This window comes from Tiliqua scincoides, chromosome 1 (assembly GCF_035046505.1).
Source record: "Tiliqua scincoides isolate rTilSci1 chromosome 1, rTilSci1.hap2, whole genome shotgun sequence".
NCBI classification, from domain to species: Eukaryota; Metazoa; Chordata; class Lepidosauria; order Squamata; family Scincidae; genus Tiliqua; species Tiliqua scincoides.
Window position 1 is genome coordinate 221,563,007 of NC_089821.1, and position 16,150 is coordinate 221,579,156.

A 16,150-nucleotide genomic window follows, 5' to 3' on the forward strand; every position below is an offset into this window, starting at 1 on the left:
ATAGCTCTAGCAGTCAAGAAGTATTTTCTCTCCTTCAAATCCATTCTTATTCCATTGATGGAAGGAACATTATACTAGTCTCCACATTAATACGGAGGGGATGTTCTTGTTGCTATACTTAGTTCTTACTAAGAGTTAAACAGTTCTTGCAAACTTTTTCTTGAAAGACAGTGTGAACCTTTTGGTTCTAAAGGTCCAAATATCATTTAGGAGTTCTTCAGAAAGTTTGTATACAAGTCTGAACTCTGATGGGAATGTTGATTATTGTGAATTAATACATTTCCTGCACACTTCTATAGCCTTATGCTTACAAGGTTTTAGTGGCACCCCCCCCTTTTTGTGGTGAATCTCTCACTTTCCAGACACAAACAAATGGAAATGTGAGAGATGAGGCATGGCAGTTCTTATCTCACCACATGGCCTGAGATAGCAAAAGCTCTGCAGCATTACAATGGTGTTATGTGTTTATTGGTAGCTACCACATCATAAACAGTTGGCTGAATCAACCCTGTAAGCTCAAGTGTTGTCTGATGCCTTGACCATGCTTTCCCGTCATTTTTGAAGTAGGACAATTATTCTTAAAAAATATGCAAATGAAAAAAATCCCAGTTATGTTTATGACGTGGCAATTCTAACTGTTTTGTTACGTGTGTGTGTGCATGCGTGCATGTGTGCGCATGCGTGCATGTGTGCGCACGCGTGCGAGAGAGAGAGAGAGAGAGCGCCACCAACTTTAGCGCCGGGTCTATTCCCAAAGGTGTTAAGGAGAGTCCATTTGCAGAAATCTTTGTGTGACAACAGCAGGAATTTGCAAGATAAAAAAGGCACTTGCAATTTGCTAGCGAAAAAAGCACTGGAAGCCAACATCTGTAAACTAAAAAAACCCGGGTTTTGCTTTTCAATCATTTCAGCTTTTCACCAGGGCTCCAGTCCCTAACCTGTCAAATCAATGGGGGGGGGGGGATGCCTCCCTCTGCACTACTGATACTATCTAAATTTTCCAGAATGCTTCAGTGGCTATTGTTGTTTGGGCCAGACAGATGGGCACATACAGCAGGCCTTTCTCAGCAGTGCTGTTCATACATTATCACTCCTCCCCAGCAAACTTGACTAGACCTGCCTCCCCCTGTATATTAAAATATATGATACTGTTCTCTTATGCCCAAGTTGGGGGCAATGGCTAGTTTTTCTTTATATTCTCTTTTTAGTACTGGGGAGACATTTTTATTATGTCATTTTAAATACTGCAGCAGCACACTCCTATGCATGACTACTTAGAAGTAAGTCCCATTATGTTCAGTGGGCTTACGCTTAGGATTGCAGTCTATATCACTCCATGCTTCAGCCATATGGCTTCCATATGAATAGATAATGGTAACCAGCATACTTAAACCACAAGCAGTCGTTTACAGTTTTCTCATTTTCTCTTCCCTCTCATGGACTAGATTCAAATCATTTTTAAGGATAATCGTTTATTGTATCTTTACACCTCTGTTTTGGGGGGGGGGGAAGTTAGCATCACAGAGGACTGGTCTGGAGCATACCTTGAGATGTGGCCCTTGTGCAGATCCCATACATTCTCCTCCTTCCAGTGCCATTTATTTTGCTCAATGCATTGGGGGGGGGGCTTTAGTCCAAAACACCTCCTCATATGGATCACATCTGAGGGGAAAGTGAAATTAACTGCCCTCACCATGCAATTAACAAAAAGGGGTAAATCTGTTCTCACTCTAAAATGTTTGTCTTTCCCTGGAGATTCTGGGGCAATAGCTAAATCACTGAAATTTCTAGTCAAATCATGAATACTTATAGTGCTTACTGGTTTGGCTAATCTCCCTCTAGAAACCTCCTTTTGCTGAAGTGGGAAGTGGTTGAAATTGTCACCTGACACCCCTCAAGTCAACTCTTTAAGACCCACTTCTGGCTTCACGTTCAACATGCAACATTCCATGATTTAAAGGGATATAATCTCATGATGCTTCTATTATAACACAATCATTTTTAGCCTTATCATGAAGCAGATGTGATGTGATCAAAGCAATGATAAACAGCCTTCCTGCCATTATTTGTGTCCTGGGCTCTTTTTTTGTAACAGCAGGAACAAAGTCAATAAGATTGATTCACAGCATATTTCAAGTCATATTCCCACATACCTTCAATCCTTTTCAGTGCAAATATATTGGGAGAAGACTTGAATGAGTCTTTACTTCATTCCTACCAATTAACAAGCTATTTTGATATGATATGCAAGAAGATCATTATATCTTAATGAGATGATTAAAAACAAAAATGCATTCTTTGTAAAATATTATCATAGGCCTCAGGGAACAGCAGTAAGGTTTATTGCTTGATTTTAATTGATTGCTTCTTCCTAATAATAAAGTCTTCAAGCTACAAATATACAGTAGAACATTACCTATATTATGCATAAAATATGCCTACTTTTAAAGTGCAAAGCACTCCCACAGCAGGAGATTTAACTTGGCAGTGCTGATTGGCATCTTTTTGACATTAGTTATGTTTGTGGCATATGCTGCTGTAAATTATCTTATACTGCCACAGTACATGAATCACAAGACTTCTGAATAGGAAACTACAAAACACTTTAACTGTGTTTAAATTAGTATGTAAAGGGAATAATCCTATAGATTAATAACATGTTTTGACATCTGCTGTGACTGGACAATGCTTCTCAAACACAAGGTAACATCTAACTGATGTATATTACCTCTCTAGAATTAAAAAAAACAAAACCTGATTTAATAGTTAAGGTTCTTGCAAGTTCCTTCTCCAAAAGGTATGAAGACTCAAATACTCCCTCCTCCATGGCACCCCTCTCCCCGGCGACCCCGGGGGTTGTAAACCCATCCAACATCACAAGCATCATCCTAGCACCTAAACCCACAGGACTCCGCAGATCTCCACCTCTAATTATCTTGAAAATTGTAGATTAATCTATATCACATATCTCTTAAACCAGTCCCCCAATATACACCGCTCCTGTGTCCCCATTACCAAGGCATACATTTTTCTCCATGTTTGCATGCCTCCATACATATACACACAGCAGCCTTTTTATCCCAATTCCAGTGTCAAGGAGCCTCCAAGTTTGTTTTGCTCTCATATCCTATACAGGTCCAACCTTGTTATACAATGATTTTTTTATACATGGATTTGACTCAACACAAATGGCCACTGCAAATGAGAAGGAATGTGCTGATCCCTGGAGAAGGGGGAAAATGCATCCCTTTAAAATCACAGTTTTAAAAAAAACTGCTTTTCTTACTGTTGTAGAGAGCCAGTCATGCAAGTGATTACAGGTATAACCTAATTAGCCAAGGATTTTTTTCACCCTTGGAAAATGGAGATTTTTCTATCTCAACAAGATGAGAAGGGCCCTTTCAATTAAAGGAGAAAAGTCATTTAACTATAGCCTGTTAATGCAGTGATTTTCAATCTTTTTCATCTCGTGGCACACTGACAAGGCACTAAAATTGTCAAGGCACACCATCAGGTTTTTGACAATTGACAAGGGACACCAAGCTGCCAGTGGGGGGCTCACATCCCCATTGGCCCTACTAATAAATGATCTTCCCCCAAATTCCTGTGGCACACCTGTGGACCACTCGTGGCACACTAGTGTGCCACGGCACAGTGGTTGAAAATGGCTGTGTTAACACGAGAGGAGGCAGCTGGCTGACAATCCATCTATCTTTCACTCTCTAGGCTTCACTCCAAGGTAAGCAACCCCTCCCTTCCCCCTGAGCACGTGAATGAAAGATGATCACTTTGCTCTGGGTGAAGGGAGGGGTCTCTGAGTGAAGCCTTTGTAAGTGCCTGGAGATAGACTGATTGATTGATTGTCTGCTTAATGACTCTGTCTTACATCACAAAGGTCAGCAAGGTTGTTTTTAAATTGATCAGTAAAGGGACATTGTTTTTTAAATGGATTTGCTTTAATGCAATTTTTGCCATCCATGTGAGTTCTGGGAACCCTCACAAATAATGAGACTCAACCGTATCTATCAACATTGTATGTCACTCCACCTCCAACCTGGATGCAAGTACAGGTAGGATCTTGGTATCCACTGATTTGACTCACCACTAATACCAAGGTCCACCTTTAAATGCCTTGTAACAAGGAAAAATACACCAGTTTCCCACCTTTAAAACCCAAGTAAATGGGCCTTTAAAGCTATTTTTCCATTGATTTGGTATCCACTGATTTTTTTAAATTCACTGTGGGTTCCAGAACAGAATCCCATGGATAACAAGGCATGACCTGTACTGTATATAAAGAAAAAGGGAGGTGCAGCAGACAGTTGTGTCTGTACTGTCCTCAGCTATAATATTGCCCCAGTCTGCAGAGGACTGCGGTTGAAAGGTCAAGGTATACTATGGGTTTATAGAGTTTAAGTTATAGCATTTGCTAACATAGCGTGCACAATGACTATATTGTTTACATGGCCCAGGCATCCTTACATCATAGACTGAATTTGTAAGAGATGGGCAGCCCAATCCTGAGCTGCCCGGGGCACTCAGCCTCGGCGGCACTGAGAATGGCTGCCACCAGATCCTGCGCACCTCGGGCTACCGCAGGTGGCACCTCGGGAAAAGGAGACTTTCGTCCCCTTCTCCTGGGTAAGGGAAGCAGCCCCACAATGGGGCTACTCACTTTACCAATGACCAGCTGGTGCTGGGCTAACAAAGGTGGTAGCCTGGCAATGAGGCTCACAAATGTGCCTTATGGCATGTTTGCGATAGTGCACGCCAGCACGAAGCCATGATGCCGAGCCCAGGATTGGGCTCTTAGCTCTTCTCTTAAACAAAGGGCTTTAAAAAAAAATATCCTAGAACATACATCTAATTTACATTACAGTCCATATACTATTCTACCAGTAAAGCTGCATTTCATACCTATTCTGCAAATAGGTTGCTAACTTGACAGAATTTGACAAAGAGAGCAAAATTATACCAGTGGTCCCCAAACTGTGCACTGTGGCGCCCAAGGATACTGCAGTAAACTCACAGGGATGCTGTGGGATGTCCCTGAGGACCTCTTCTTACTGGCTCCCTCAAGCCCCGCCATCTCGAATTGCACAAGATGATTAAAGATGGTGGCATCTAGGTGACAGGACTCTGTTACTGCAGTAAGTTTGGGTACCGCTGAAATTATACCCTTGTGGCCACCTGACAGAATAAGTGAATACAAAATAAAACAATTCAGACAAGATTTATGTTGGATGTTAGCAAGTGAGCTATGAATTGTAAAAGCAACTCTATTTGGATGAAATATCTAGATTTTGTCCTACCCATAGTGATCCACAAGTAATATTCAAGTCACAGCATGTGTGTACAATATCAGAACCTATATGGATTATAAATGAAACTACATACATTTCTGATTTATTCATAGATGTCTATGGAGGTAAAACGAAGATTCAGTAGCACTCGGGCCTTTAAAAGCTTATTTATTCTAAATGCATCTTTATTTGAATCACTGTATAATCAAATGCCACAGACAGAAATGAAAAATGCAAACATAAGCTAGGTGTAGCAAATGAAAGTACAGTAAGCAAACTATTAAATCATCACATTTTATAACTCTGCATTGATCTATAAAACTAGTAGTTTTATAGAAATTAGTAGTCTGTATGCATATAATATGAATTCAATATCTCCTCAGGGGAAGGAAGGTGGGATAGAAATCAGTAAAATAAATATGATACTATTATAAACCGCTTCGTGAACTACGTTTTGCTGAAAAGCGGTATATAAATATTCTTTAAAAAATATTTAAAAAGGAAAGACATCAATAGTTCCTAAGTGTACCCTTAACTTTCTCTGGACAGTACCCATTTTCAACACTGAGTCAAGTCCACTTCTATGCATGTCTACTCCAAAGTAAGTACAATCAAATTCAGTGGACTGAAACATAAGAAAGTTTGCACAGGAGTGCAGCTTAAGAGATGTAGAGTACTGTTTACAAGAAAGATGCTGGAGTGCAAACTGTATGGGAGCCAAACGCATGGACCAAGACAGCCTTCCCTCTGAATCCAAGATTAAAGGCACTGGCTGTGGACACTCAGGCATGAAAAAAGGACAGTGTGTGTGCTTTGAAGCACTTTATCATTAACTCATAAATCAGCTTTCTGTCTTAATGTTCCTGAGGCAACATAAAATACTAGCAAAATGTCTGCTGAGACAATAGGCGGTCGAGGGAGTACAAAGAGGGCCAATTCCACATCCCTCACAATTTGCCTAACTTACTGATGCTGCTGAGTGAGAGAGGAACAGCTTGAAGAACCGAACCTATCACTGCCACCCTTTCTAATTTCCATGCTCCATTCTTACTTTACTGACTCAGTACAGGTCAGCTTCACGTGGTGTATCTATCTATGTAATTGCTAAATAAATGTTAAAAATACTAGCCATCAATCAAGATGCATGCACAGAGCTAGGGATCCAGAGTTAGGAATCTAGGTAACAAGACTGTCAAGAAGTTGACCCAATGTGCACTAACTGCTGTGCTTGCTTCAGTGGCCATTTCACACTTGCATGTGAAAGAATGACATACAAGCGGAAGCATACCTTCCTGCCTGTAACGTCCATGGCAGGAGGAGGCCCCTGCCCTGGGGTAGGTACCAAGCGTAGGGGGCTTACCCAGTCGAGGCGCGGTGGTCGGCGGTGAATTAATGAACAGGAAGCAGGTATGGCAGCTTTATACAGACAGTTTAATTGAGTCAACCTCTTTACATTCATGGGGGCTCATTACTGCATGGCCCCCCTCAGTCTAGGCTGACTGGTGTCGTCGTCATCGGAGCGGCTCAGGCCCCGGTCCTTCCGGTTCTTTGGAGATTGTAGTCCCGGCCTCCCAGACCAAGTCCCTCGGCCCTGCGCCCAGGCTCTGGAGGGCACTGCCCCGGCTGTCTGGGATCAGACTGGCTGGCCCTGGGAGGGCCCACGGTACCTTGGTGTTGGCTCCCTTCTCAGTTAGTCCCCCTGGGTTGTAGTTGGCGTCGAGCATTCGTCTCAACAACCACCTCTCTCCAGGATATGCTCCCTGGGTCAGAGAGGTCTCTGCCCCAGCCTCCTCTCTCTAGAGCTGACTGCAGCCCCCTTCCTATGGAGGCCTTTCTCCTTGGCCTGAGTTGCCTTCTCCCACTGGCTTCCCTCTGGCCTTCCACCCCTCAGGAGAGGATTGACCTCCCTCTTCCCTCTCCAGCTCCTTTATGAGGCTTACCTCCGGTGGGTCTGACCCCACCCTTCCTTCCCACGTGTCTTCCTGCTCCCAGCTGTTCTCTGTCCCTACTCCCCTGTAGGTGTCCTGCCCAGGCCTCCAGTCCTGCTGACACTTGGGGCTTACTCCCAAGTAGACCTTATCTCCCGAGGAGACCCTTGCGTCTAGGGAACTCCAGGCCACCTGAGCAGGGCCCAGGTGACACTGCCCTACAAATTTCACACAGAAAGCTTGGTTTCATTTGCATAATGAAAACTTCACAGCACATCTCTCTTCCCTGACTTTTCTGAGATCCTCTATGAATAAACAGATGATGAAAGACATCTAAACACAGCATCCAAAATGCTTCTGTTGGTTTCCCCATGCTATAGGGAAAAAAAGGAAAACAGTGCACTAGGTCACCCACCAACTGCTGCAAAGTTGCATAAACCCTTTGAAGTTCCTGAAGTTAAAGGTGATTTATTGTAGCTGAAGATTTGGTACTCTTCTCTTTTGCACAGCTAGCCTTTTCATCGAGAATGCATTTCCATTCATCTTTAATAAGGCAATATGATTATCAAGCCACCTTCAAAGTGAAAGAAATTGCTTTCTGCCTGTTAAGAGATGTTTTCCAGAAAACACAGTTTATATCCTAATAGCTACACTGATGCACATTAATATTAGTAAAAGAGACAGAAGAGTTAGAGACCTTACCAAATGAATACTCTAAAAGTGTTCCAAGCACAAGTAAGATTTCTTTCTGTATGTAGAGAGGTATTCATTTCTTACAGACAACAGTGGAGGTAGAATCAAATAACCACTTTCCATGTGGTCTCTGCTTTAAAATATCTCCTCTTGAGACTCTGACTGTGCGGAGAGCTTTTGTCATTGGTCAGCTCCTACTCCATAATGAGCTCAGCATGATCATGGACTACAGATGCCCATAAAGCCAGAGGAGTGTGGTTATGCTTGGCTCACCCTAGGATAGGAATGAAAGGACAACTTGACTGTTCTTCATGCAATCAGGGTCATTAAGAAGACGTTTTTTAAGAAATAGTCATGTGAATAAGTGGTTATCTGCTGGAAAATTTATGGGAGCGGCAAAGTGATATGAAATGGGAGACCATACAATGACAGGAAGAGTGCCTGAATGTCTAGATGCCCTTTACCACCTTTATGCAGAAGGAAACATAAAGGGGTCACAAAGGTGGGGAGAGAAAGTCAGCAAACGGTTTCAGGTCAGCTCATTGTATTGGCAACCTTCAGTCTCGAAAGACTATGGTATCGCGCTCTGAAAGGTGGTTCTGGCACAGCGTCTAGTGTAGCTGAAAAGGCCAATCCGGGAGTGACAATCCCTTCCACACCGGGAGCAAGTGCAAACAATCTCTTCCACACCGGGAGCAAGTGCACCGGGAGCAAGACAGACCCTGGTCTGTCTCCCTGGCTATGGGCCTTCCTTCTTTGCCTCTTAGCCTCAGACTGTTGGCCAAGTGTCTCTTCAAACTGGGAAAGGCCATGCTGCACAGCCTGCCTCCAAGCGGGCCGCTCAGAGGCCAGGGTTTCCCACTTGTTGAGGTCCATCCCTAAGGCCTTCAGATCCCTCTTGCAGATGTCCTTGTATCGCAGCTGTGGTCTACCTGTAGGGCGCTTTCCTTTCACGAGTTCTCCATAGAGGAGATCCTCTGGGATCCGGCCATCATCCATTCTCACGACATGACCGAGCCAACGCAGGCGTCTCTGTTTCAGCAGTGAATACATGCTGGGGATTCCAGCACGTTCCAGGACTGTGTTGTTTGGAACTTTGTCCTGCCACGTGATGCCGAGGATGCGTCGGAGGCAGCGCATGTGGAAAGCGCTCAGCTTCCTCTCCTGTTGTGAGCGAAGAGTCCATGACTCGCTGCAGTACAGAAGTGTACTCAGGACGCAAGCTCTGTAGACCTGGATCTTGGTATGTTTCGTCAGCTTCTTGTTGGACCAGACTCTCTTTGTGAGTCTGGAAAACGTGGTAGCTGCTTTACCGATGCGCTTGTTTAGCTCGGTATCGAGAGAGTGTCAGAGATCGTTGAGCCAAGGTACACAAAGTCATGGACAACCTCCAGTTCATGCGCAGAGATTGTAATGCAGGGAGGTGCGTCCACATCCTGAACCATGACCTGTGCTTTCTTCAGGCTGATTGTCAGTCCAAAATCTTGGCAGGCCTTGCTAAAAGGATCCATGTGCTGTTGGAGATCTTTGGCAGAGTGGGTAGTGACAGCTGCATCATCGGCAAAGAGGAAGTCACGCAGACATTTCAGCTGGACTTTGGATTTTGCTCTCAGTCTGGTCAGCTCATAAGCAACTCAATTCAATATTTAATTCTGATCTTCCCTGGACTGAAGAGACAAGTTAATGACAGAAACAAACTCCACTGTTGTGTAGCTTTGTGTTGTTGAAGCACTATTTTCCTTCTTTTGTTGCACATACTAATGTTGGATGAATAAAAAAAAGAACTATGGTTTTATCAAAGGAGTAATATGTCATGCATGTTGATTTAAAGCAATAGAAAATGGGATTTGAGAAGGGAAGGTGGCCATAATTTTGGCATGACATGAACTTCTCTAGAGAGGTGCTAGTTCTTCCGTGACTTCCTTCTAATCTTATGTTGATGTTTCAGAAGCGGAGTGCCCATTCTCAATTAATAGGATATGGACATTAATGCTGTCTATCAGGGATGTGCTCCAAACACTGAGCCTGAGTCAGTTGAGAGTCAGCAACCTTTCAACTCGACTCACAAGTCTCAGCACGCACCTGCTGTAACTTGACTTGAAAAACTTTCAAGTTAATCAAATTGCAAATCTGAGTCGTGAGCAGCTAGTCCTTCAGCAAAAATGCACAGAAAAAAGGAAGCTGGTAGTAGAATGAGTAAATAACTCATTCCACTACACAAACACACACACAAAAGAGAGAAAGTCAGGACTCATTTTGAGTTCCAACTCTCTTTATGAATCACTGGCCCTCAGTTGTGATTGATTGATTGATTGATTGATAGATACTTTATTAACGGTCATCCGACCAGTTAGTCACAAAACAACACAACAAAATACACAAAATTAAAACCAACATCCCTTTACACTCGTAAAATCATAAAATCATCAATTTATACTCTCAATTTTCTTTCTTATCAACTGTGCAGCATGGCAGAAACGGGCCACCCTGAGCGATATATCAGGATTTACATCAGATAGCAGAAAAGCAAGCTGCTCCTCCACCTGCATCCCCATTACAGCGCCAAAGATCGGGGAAATAAATTTAGATCGCAAATCATCATAATTTGGACATTGCAGAATAATGTGGGCAGTTGTCTCCACCACATTATTATGGCAGGGGCCTCAGTTGTGAGTCAGGTTGGGGTCAGTGACATCCACAACTCAAGTTGACTCAAGTTGTCAAAAATAGCTTTTCTTGCACAACTTGAGTCTACACAAGTCAAGTGCCCATCCCTGCTATCTATAAAGCAGTGCTTCCCAAACTGTTTAGAGGCCCTAGAGGTTGCTGCCTGATTTATACATGCCAAAGGGTATATCTATAATGGTGATTGGGCAGCAGCGCTTCCCCAAGTAGCAGATTGTTTAACCTATGATGCACATAGCCTACTTTGCCCTGTCAGTTTTGCAGACCACCAAAAATTGGGTCAGAACCCACTGGTGAGTCCTGGACCCACAGTTTGGGAACTGCTGGATTCATGAGTGAAGATGGTTAAGTGAAAACGCTTATATCCCATGAAAGAGTTCTACTGAAGGCATACTCGTGTGGAATATTTCACCAGTCTAAGGGCCCATTCCCATCCAACTTTCCAGCACTGGTGCAGACTCAATGCAGCCCTGAGGTAAGGGAACAAATGTTCCCATACCTTGAGGAGGCCTCTTCCCCATCACAGGAAGCTGTGCATACTCCATTGGCACATCAGCACCGGCACTGGAAAATTGGAGAGGATTGGGCCCTAAGTCATGTGCCTAGGCTTGTTTTCCTCTATGCTTGCACTATCAACACATTCTGGTCAACAGTGAGTGGCACATGCTGGGCTGCTGACCTTTGTTTTGTCATGTTTGTTCAAAATTGTACAATTTGTGACCCAACCATTTAGATGCAGGCCAACAGCCTTGCATTGTGATCTACCAGTTGCTTGACAATCCTCCTATTTTGGTAGTGTCGGGCAGACTAAAAAAAAAAAAAAAAAAGACCAGGGAACTTGTTGAGTCCCTGGTGGACTGAACTGCCATGCATAGCTATTGTGCTACATTCATCTTGGTGTGTCACAAGTTGTGCAGGACCCTGTAATACTCAGCCTTCCCACGAGAGGGTAGGTCCACATTGCAGGGGTTCAGGAAGGACACCGTGCTGCCTCCCCAGGGTTGGGGGGCAGGGGGCGGGATGACGAACTCACTGTGATGGGATGCTGCTCAGGATATGGCCCTATAGTTTCTCACCAGGGACCAGCTGTTGCCACAGAACAGTTACTTTGCCACTTTCTTTCCCTGCCTACCCCGTTCCTATGCTATGTCTTCTGCTCTCTTTTACCTACTTTTATTCCCCCTGACTCCAGCCCTGAGTGAACCTTAGCTTCTCCCATCCCCTGGGACTTCTCTTCTTCTTTCACAACCTCTCCTTGTCCTTGTCACTCCCCTTTCCACTTCTTACCAGCCTTTCTCTGCTCTCCCTCCACTGTCCCCTCCCATCATCCTCTCTCTTGGTTCTTGTTGGGCCTCTCTACAATCTTGCTGCTTATATTCCCTTTTTCCGTTTTGCTCCTCTTTCCCTTCTGCCATCCCTCCCTGACAACTCTGCTGCTGCTGCTATTATTATTAGACAACATGATGGGTTTGGGATTGTGCATATGACCAACTGTTTTCTTAGTATACAGAAAATCACTGAAGCCCAAGAAAGACTCTATGATGATGTATGTAAAGCATTTTGAACAGCCAGGCAGGGGTGGGAAGTGGGGGGAAACATTTGGCTTAACATTGATATTTTATAGACATGCATAGAATTCAATATTTTTATCATCAGCTTCTCTATTCAATAAATATGGTCATACTGAGCTCAAACACATACTCAAAATCACATATAAGGAGCTCTCTTTGTCACTCCTGCAAATTCAAAGCGATACTGTGATTAACTGAGCACAAAGAAATAAGAGAATTGAAGGCTGCATCTTCACATATCTTCCATGCAAGGGGACCAAGCCAGCACTCAGCACAGGAATCCACAAAATGAGAAACCAATTCCTATCTACAAAACACAGGATTGGCGCTCAACTGAAAGTGTTTGAACATTATCAGAGTAAGATGATGGATAGGGAAAATAAAGCGATCATGACAAAAGGCTATAGAGTGGAATCTAATGCTAGCTCTCTTCAATTTAGGGAAAAATCAGCACTCTCTGAATGACAGCACTAAAAACTCAAGCAAGAACAGGCTTTGATGATGGCACTTTCTCGTGTCTTTTTAGCATTCTTTAATGTCAGGCAAGCTTTCAAGCTGTGGGCTACATTCCAAGAGTGACTGAATTCGCCTCATGTTAAGTATTCCCAAAATACATGGCAGAAAAGGGCAAAATGCTTCTCAGTAGATTGTTAACTTGATCAACAAATTAGCCTGAACAAAAGAAAATGATGCATTTTAATCCTGAGAACAGATATCTGGCACTTCTTATGTTCTGCGAAAAATGGCGCAGGAAAAGCATTATGTTTGTTGCTATAACAAGAGAGAGAGAGAGAGAGAGAGAGAGAGAGAGAGAGAGAGAGAGAGACTGAAACAGGGACTTGTTAACTCCAGCCACCTGTTACATTTCTGAACGAAAGGAGCAACCAAAAAAACAGGATGTGGAGCTTTGCCAGGGGTAAAAGTCAAGCTTCTTAAGATCTCAAGGAACAGTATACTATAGAGAGCCTATTTGTGTTCATTGCCATTTTTAACATACTTGCTTTGTTGCCTGGTGTTTGTGGTTTTTTAGTCATTTTTTAAAAAGGTTATACTAAGTACCATTCATAGTATCAGTCTTTGAATTTTATTCCTCTTTAAAGAGTTTGTGATAATGTGACAGTTATTCTTTTTAAAAAAAAAAAAATTTTTAATGGATTTGTATACCCACAATTATATAACTTGAATTTGGTGAGGGGCTGGGGACTCTTATTTGTTCCAACTCAGGAAGCAACTAGGAAGTAGCTTCTGTTTACAGATCAAATGCACTGTGCAAGAAGGTGCAGCTGCTAGTGAATTTCCCAAAGATTAGAAGGGGCTTCCTCCAAGTCAGCCTGACAGAGTGGGGTGGTGGTGATTGCTTTAACAATTACCGGGGTTGGCCTTCCTCTTGGTCTGCCATCAGTTCTGCTTCTAACGTCTTGGGTCGTGCACTCCAGGCAGGGACCCAGAGATGTACATAAATGTGTTACACATCTTGTGTTCAATTTAAAAAAAAATGATAGTCAAATCCAGGTTTCATTTGGATTTCTGTACACAGCAACCTTGTGCTGTAACTTGCACTCAAGACCCTGTATGCAAGCAGAAGGATAACCTGGGATACAATTCATAATTTGCCTACAAACTAGAATCACAAAGCACAGAAGGGGAAGAGGGAACGCTGGTGCTCATGATTTGCCACTGCATACAAGATTTGCCCTTCATACATGATTTGCCCTTATGTTCGAATGTGCCTTACATCTTGCATAAACACTGTGGATTTCTATGAAATCAACATACAATAATTCTCATTTTAAATTTAAAAATGAAATAGATGCTCTCTTAATGACATACTTTGCGATTTACAAACTTTCATCACAAAATAAAGTAACTACTTGGTGGTGAAAAATTTATGACTATAATTAGATTTGTCCTAGATATAATTAAAGCATTTTGAAGAGAGAAATTTATTTCCTTATTGAGAGTGGCATCCCAATCCTAAACACATTTACTTGAAAATAACTCACACTGATTTTACCAGAACTTACTACACAGTCAGCATTTCAAGGATCTCTGCCTTCAATTGCTACTTAAATAGAAAGAAAAAGACTTGGTTCATACAATAGAAAAGAAACAGGAATCAAACAAATATGTTATTTCCCGGAGCAACATCCTCCAAGGGCTGCTATTCACTTTTTTTAGAACATTATACCCTGCCTTTTCCTTCTAAGAGAAAGGCACCCAAGGTGCCTAACTTATAAAATGCAATGTTAAAAAGACTATAATCAACAATAAAATAGCACAACAGTAAGTTATCAACAGTTTCAGGCAAACAAAAACACAAAAAAATCAAACTCAGGTTGTTCACAAGACAAAAAAGCAGAATGGAATAACAGGGTCTTTAGGCCCCACCAGAAATTTGATGGGGGGGGTCAATCACAGTTCAGGAGGGAGTTCAACAACTGTGGCACCATGACAGAGAAGGGCCTTCTCCACACTGCCACCAAATGAGCTTCAGTCAATGGTGGCACATGCAGAAGGGCCTTTCCAAATTATTTTAAGGGGCAGGCTGTTGAATATGGGAGATGATGGTCCCCCACCCTGGCCCTAAGTTGTGTAGGGATTTAAAGATCAATACCATTTCCTTGAACTGCACCAAGAAACAAACTAGCAGCCAGTGCAGACAGAACAGCAACAGCTTGACTGAATCTAACTGCCTAGTCACAGCCTGGGGACATCACATTTTGCACTAATTGTAGTTTGCAGATGGTTTTCAAGGGCAGCCCCTTGTAGAGTGTATTATGGTAATCCAATCCTGATGTCACCATGCATGAAACAGTGGGGTTGCTGCAGAATCCAGGAGGACCCCCAAACTGCAAACCTGCTCCTTCAGAGGAAGTACACCCTCTTGTTGGCCCAGCATTTTTGCAGCTGTGCAATAACACCACCAAAGGACATACTGCAGCTATGCAAAAGTGCCAACACCACTGTCTGTAACTTGGGTGTCCGTCGTTTAAAGAGCCAGTGTGGGCGTTTCTAAAAAACAGTTAAACCAAGCAAACTTGGTCTTATATAAAAATATAATTCAGTCAACGTAGCTGAAAGACATTAAAATGAAACTGATGCGTTTGCTACATGAATGTTAACTCCTGCAACAATTATTTCAATTTACAAATTTAGGTCACTGAAAGGATGAGTAAAATGCCAGAAACACATTCAAAATGACACTCAAGCAGGTCTTCTGTCACCGACAATTAGATTAAAGGACTAGACTAAAGGATTAGACTAAACTCTGCTATCAGTTTTCCCATCTGGAAATGAAAACACTGGCCAAAGTAACCCAAATGTGTTGGATATGTTTACATTAATTTACAAATTACGTTTTAGTTTAGTATAAAACATACTGCATAAATCAAAGGATAGCACAAGTTAATTGGGGGGAAAGTCTATTCTGTAGCAATTTTTGCATGAAAAAAGCAATGCATAATACCTGACCATATGGTCCTACCAACCTCTTAGCTAATTACCTACAAATCTTTGTACCAATTTTACAGCTGCTGGATATTATTAACTAGAGTAAGATTTCTCCAGAGAACTCTTCTTCCCTTTTAAATCTTTTCACTTTCAGCAGAGGCTAATGATGTATTATTTAAAATACATAGTGGCACCACAACTATGGAATCTCCTACTGGGGGAACTAAGAACTGCCCCCTCCCTTGTGGTCTTTCAGCGAGGGCTCAAAACATTTTTGTTCCATCTTGTATTTGTATGATGTGTCGTTAATCTGTCTCCGGTGCCTCTTTAACAGTCCTTTGGATATAAATAGTTGCCCTCCTCCAATTGGTTATATTCTCTTATTATGATTTTATTTATTATTTTTACAATTTCACCTGAATTGTAAGCCACTTTGGGCATTTGTTATGGCATAGGAAAGGCAGGGAAAGAATTGGTTAAATAATAAATAAAATGTCCAATGAATTGTATTGCAAACGAT

At 42.4% G+C, this 16,150-nt stretch overlaps 1 protein-coding gene across 2 annotated transcripts in view; it reads right to left on the reverse strand.

The window, feature by feature from the left end:
* PRKN (parkin RBR E3 ubiquitin protein ligase) overlaps nt 1–16,150 on the reverse strand; it is an 862,188-nt gene that overhangs the window by 756,768 nt on the left and 89,270 nt on the right. The window lies entirely within an intron of this gene.